Consider the following 6,140-nt stretch of genomic DNA (forward strand, 5'->3'; position numbering starts at 1 on the left):
AATTAATACATTATTGAATTACGACACAAGAGACTGAAAACAGATATATAGTGGGGGGGAAAAAAAAGAAAAGAAAGACAAAAGAGTGGAAGTTATCTAAATCCTCAGGACTCAGGATCTAATCTGCCCTACTGGCTAATAGGGAAGAAATGTCCAGTGGGTTCTCATACAGCTGAGTGGTAGAAGTTTATTTCTTTTTTCTTTTGTAATGTACAGTGCTACATGATGTTGTTTACTGAACAAAAGATTAAATGGTCAACAGATGTAAGAATTTTATGGTCTGTGTCTTGCTCTTTTTCCCAGTGAGTATTTGGCAGTAGTTAGTAAATAGTTCCTTTTACTTTCAGTAAGGCAAGCTTTCCTCACTATCTTGGTCTCCCCAGTTCCTTCCAGTTAATGGGACAATCCCTGTGCACTGACCAAAAGGGTGGAGGCTGAAAAAAGACAGTAAATAAGTTAAATAACCAAATCTACAGTTAATAGTATTTTTAGAAATAGCTAAACATGGAGCAGCAATTCTCTGTCACATGCAGGAATTCCTCTACCCAAGGGCACATCTAGATTGATTTGATTAGTTATCTTTCTCAAAAGTGGGAGCACTAATTCAGCACCTGCTGCTTAGGGTTATTTAACTCAGGATGTGTTTTCCAGGACACGTGCAGAAAAATATCATAACCATTTTTTGACTTGTCATCCAACAGCAGTTTACTGAAATGCAAGCAAAGTCAGGCCCATTGACTAGGTAAGATGAAATTTAAAATTAAATAAATATATACAAATGCATATAAATTTCAAAATTTTATATGTAAAAGTTAATGAAGCCCATTAAATATCAGCAGCTTTTGAAGATTTCATAGCTTTTAAAAATGTATGTTAAAGCAAGTTTTTGCTTTTACCTATCTCACAGTAATACATATTTATCAATATAAAGTACCTTTATTAACCTTATGTATGTGGGTATTTACACTTCTTTGTTATAAAATGCCACTTTTAACAGAGCTGTGCTCTTGACTAACCCTTAATTTGTATACAGAATATATGTGGATGTAAAACATTAAGCACAAAAACAAACAGCCTCTCTCCCTGGTGGGGGATTGGAACTACGTGAACTTTAAGGTTCCTCCCAGTGTAAACCATTCTATCATTCTGTGATGTGACATTCAAGGAAAACAACTTTCTGTGCTCCAAAAGTACAGTTATTGGACAGGGACAGTCATAAAGTATTTCATGGAACAAATATCACTCTTAAGTACTCAAGATTCAACATGGAAAAAGACACTATTTCCTAAGGATTGTAATTTGTGCACCAGTTGCTTTTCTCTTTTATCTGAATAATGCAATAAAACACTGGCTATTTCTTTTGGAGGAATACAACTATATTAAAGCTAATGAACCTTTATAGTCTAGTTGGAAAACAAAATCTTTTGATCTTTTGAAACAGTGTTTTGGAACAATCATGACAAAAGATACTAAACTGATATTGTCATACTTAACTTTTGATTAGTTAAAAATTATTTGCTCTTTTTTTCTCTATAATGCTCTTCCAAGTATGCAAGTTGGAACAATTATTACAGTTTCAATGTGAAGTTTAAGAACTAAAAAAATTATGCATGAATAAATAAGACAGAGCTGGTCTAATCTGTATTTATAGGTGTGTATATACACATATATATATATTTAAATATGTATATACTAATATACAATTATATGCTATAATCTATTTATCTTTATATTATGCTACTTGCTCTTCTGCCCAGTAGATAGTGGTAATTATCTGTGCATAGAGATGTATGAGAAAGGGAGAACAGATGTCCATGATTATGTAAGTTATGGTAATTAATAGTACATAAATGAAACAAGTTTGTTTTTGTTGATGTGTCACTTGCACACTGCTCCTCTTGAGCATTGGGTTACATCCTGTACACGATCGCCTTATTGTCTACTGTCATAAAAATTCCAGTTCTGTTTCTGAGCAGTCACAGAATGGGACTTGCCAGCTGTCATAGAAAATGTATTCAGTTTCATTTCCACTTAATTTATCTAATCTTAATTCTATTATTATTTTATTACAATTATTTAAGTGCTTGGGGCAACAATCTAAAGTAAAAACAAATAAACAGTAGGAGTTCCAGATAATTTGTAAGTGATCTGAAAGGTCTAATAGAAACAACATCATTATGGCAGTTTTATTTTTTGAAAGGTTAATACTATAGAAGCTTCATCATTGCTGCTATAGTTAACAGTCTGTCAACACTGACATGTTAAATTTCTGCTTCACAAGATTAGGCTAAACTATAAAAACTCACCCTGGACAGGGAAAAAAAGAAGTTGTGAAATAGTGTTTAGATATTCAAAACCCCTGTAACTACAGGCCTCACATCATCTTCAGCACTGTCTACTTGAAACACAGAAGAGCGTCCAAGCCCGTGATTAAGTCCATTTCTCTTCTGCTAAACACTTTCACACAGAGGCCCCTGCCAGCTGCCATGGCTGTAATGAAATCTGAACACACACTTAAAGATCCACATTCCAAGGTGCCTTTCACCACATCGAGGTGAACTTGTGGTTTGTCATCCTGGGCTTGGTTGATCTTCTCCTCTCACCCTCTTCAGCAAAAACCGTGAGTAGCTGCATTCAAGTCATCTGTCTCCCAGTCAAAACATGGGTTTGTTGGGTTTGTGCTTAATCACAGCCCTTTGCTTCTGTTTAATTGCTGAGCCCCCTCACGGTTGCTCTCACAGTGTCTGTGTAAGCACAGAATCCTCACTGCCACTCATTGTACTTCTCCATCACCTTTGTTGCCTTGCCTAGATCCTCCCCATAGCATGGCTGGTTTAGGGTGCCTTGCAGAAAGCATGGCTGGTTTGGGGTGCCTTGCAGAAAAATTTATCTTCTCTTTTTTTTCTGTCTAATGCAATGAGCCATTTATTTATGACGTCCCAGTCTCATTTAAATATCTTTTTTTTCTCCTTTTCCTTCTTTTTGTACTCATCATTTAGATGGTATGGTGCATGTCCCACTCTGTCTGAGCAATAAAAACACATAATAAAAATACATAAGGAAGGTGATAACTCACTCAAAAATAAGAAATTATTAATGCACAATTTTAATCTTATCCTAGAAACTTCTGTTACGTATGAAACTAGTAAAGTCAACTATTCTAGTGGTCCCATAGTGACATGGTGGTTTAATTTAATCCACTGTGCAACGAGAAATTTTATTTGATTAAGAAAATACAGTAAAATATCCTGAGCCTGATCTAGTTATCACTGAATATGATACAAGGTTTTCCAGTGGTAAAATGTAAGGGGAATCATCATGAATGGCTGAATCTGAGGCAATAAGAATTCAAAAGGAAGGTTTTGAATGACATCTCAGCTTCTAACTTCTGGAATTTTCAGCAGCATTTAGCATTTCTTTAAAAGAAATTTGGATTTAACTGGGTATAAGCAGCTGCAGATAGCATTACTTATCTAAGATGATTCTTCTCTTCATCTGAAGGGAGACACAGGAAAGAAAGGCAAAATTCCAGAGCAATGACTCCATAAATGGTTTATTTAGAAACTGAAACTTGACTTTGTTTTCTAGCAGAAACCAAATGTGTTAGTTTGATTTGGATACAGTATATTGACAAAGGGTGGGTTGTTTCTTTTTTTCATCTAACCCTGGTTGCAGAGATAGAGAAAAAATAATCCGTCCTGAGAGTAAACAATGATCCAAACTCTTTGTTTGCTTGAAATGGCTGACCTTGCTACGAAGAGGTATCTGCACAGATGATGGTGGCTCCAGAAGGAGTTACGGAATCCTGGCACTGTGCGAGCGCTGCCAAGGCTCCGTTCAGCCCTGACCCAGATGTGCAGCCCCGGTGTGCCCAGGGAAGTCTGCTCTGCACAGCCTGGCCCGCATCTCCTCCTGCTGGGCTGCCTCTGAGGGGAGCTGGTATTGCCTCTCCAGGGGGAGCAGGAAAAGGCACGACGAGCCAAATTCTGATAAGCCAAAATCCCACGAGCCAAAATCCGTGCCCCCTGTAGTGGCACAGGCGCGGTGGGAGCTTGCTGATGGTCACCCTTGCCCGCAGGCCGGAGCTCTCATATCCGGCCCTCTTCTGACAATGGACACCTCGCCTCCTCCTCTGGCTGGCATGAGAAAGCTCTGAGGCTGTGACACAGAAATCACCTTCCAGCTTGCTATTAAGAAAGTTTGGCAAATTGACTGCTGCTAAAATAAGAGATATGAAAGTTCCATCTGCAGTTCAGTCACACGGGGCAAATCTCACAGGCCTTACGCAGTCGGAACACCCATGGAGCGCGCTCAGCGGGAGCTGACCCGCAGGATAATAGGGATGCATACTGAATGAATTGGAAGTAACACCTGGCCTTTGTCTGGAAAATTACCATTTTTTTAGGCCAGCCTTCAAAGCTGAACATTTCTTTAGGACTCTGGAGCCATTGAGGAGGCAGACAAAAGGAAGAGAGTCATGGAGAGACATGTAAAAGCTGTAGGCCCAGCAGAAAGGGCGAGAGGGTATGCGAGAAGGCTGAGGGAACAGAAGTTAAAACCTCAGCATAAAATTCCAGTTCTTCCCATGCGGATCAGTTTTTTCCAAGGGTGAAAGGAAAATGAATTTTCCAATTCATCTGAGTGATTTCATTACACAATTATGTGCTTGCCTAAACTTTAGCCACATACTGTTACCCATCCTTGCAAGTAATCAGTTTTTAGTCTGTGTTTTACAACATGTACTTAGTTTCAACATAAAATACATTAATGTCTGCATGTGCAAAGAGCACACTCACCAAACTCTGTGCCCTGCCTATCATTACAGAGAGAGGGAATACATCTTTTCTGGGCAAACATACATTTTGAGAGGAATAATGCTTTACCTTTAGGAACAGCCAACATCCATTTACTACATATATCTAATTGAGAGAAAATGCCACTCTTCTACACTAGCATCAAATCTTCCAAACAAATGCTCAACTCACTACATTCCAGTGCAAAAGAAACCATTGCACAACCCAACTGGAGGAGTATGTGCAGAATACTGGGTAGTTACATTCTCACAGATATCTTACTCTAGTCTGAGACTGATCCAGCATAACATAAGTAGGTTGAAGCTGGTAGGACTACCCAAATGCTTAAAATTTCACACTTTCTCAAATGTTTACTTTTCTGGATCAGACTCTTGTGAATAACTGGGCCTGGAGCTTCTTGGACTATTTTTTTGGGGAGGGGTGTAATCAGGTCATAAAAATGAGAATACCATCTTTATAGGGACTTAGCAGTCACAAACTGCAAGCTGATCATCAGCCTAATTGCATGTCATCCTCCCCTAAATCAGATTAGTCACAAATGCTTATCAACTGAGCCCTAAAATCCTGATATAGCTTGAAAACATACAAGTTTTTCTGAAGGTTATCTTGGAGACCCAATAAAAAGAAACCAAACATGGCAGCTTTGAATATATCTGGTGACAGTGCCTAACAGCCAAGAGGAATCAGGGAGAATTGCTATGTAAAGCTACAATCTTTTCAAAAACAAGCCAGTTAGATGACTTCCAGGTCTGGAATCTTATGCCATTGCCAGCAGCCACCCTTAATATTTTTGCCTTGTTTTGTCTTTGCTAGCTCACAGCTTTGTGACAGCTATTAGTATTTTGAGTAAATTATGCAGCTTTGATTTGCATAGGCATCTGCTGGTGCTACCAGGTCTGCCCAGCCTGAGCAGTTCTGTGCAGTCTGGTGTGAGCTGTAGAGGTTACATCAGCCTCCAGGTTGGACCATTAGTCTCAGAAAACCTCTTCAAGCATTTCATGGATGACAGGACACTACTGTCTCAGGAGAGCTAGCTGTGCATAGGTATTTACTCAACTTGTAAAATATTCTTTAGTTTGATGAAAAGCAAGGAGCCAAAGCCATCATTTTTTAGCAACCCAGTGACATACTGGTAAATCTGGCAGCTATTTCAGATTTTTTCAACCAATATTGTAATCACAGAAGCATGTTACACCTTTCTAGAGATACTTCTTGACAAAACAAAATATGTAGTATGGACCTAATAACAGGTTCAGTACAGCTGTACAATACAACTTGGTTGAGCAAAGAATTTTTGGTTTACATTTCTTTTCCTTTGCCTCTTCT

The 6,140-nt window shown here is 38.6% G+C and overlaps 1 long non-coding RNA gene across 1 annotated transcript; it reads right to left on the minus strand.

The window, feature by feature from the left end:
* Positions 1 to 239: 239 nt before the first annotated feature.
* Positions 240 to 4,532, minus strand: LOC135278889 (uncharacterized). The gene is made up of 3 exons (XR_010346267.1): positions 3,748 to 4,532; positions 2,307 to 3,025; positions 240 to 434 (listed from the first exon to the last, which is right to left on the minus strand). It is a non-coding gene; the product is annotated as an uncharacterized LOC135278889 (long non-coding RNA).
* Between the last annotated feature and the right edge of the window lie 1,608 nt (positions 4,533 to 6,140).

The sequence above is a fragment of the Passer domesticus genome, chromosome 11, assembly GCF_036417665.1.
Source record: "Passer domesticus isolate bPasDom1 chromosome 11, bPasDom1.hap1, whole genome shotgun sequence".
Taxonomy (NCBI): Eukaryota; Metazoa; Chordata; class Aves; order Passeriformes; family Passeridae; genus Passer; species Passer domesticus.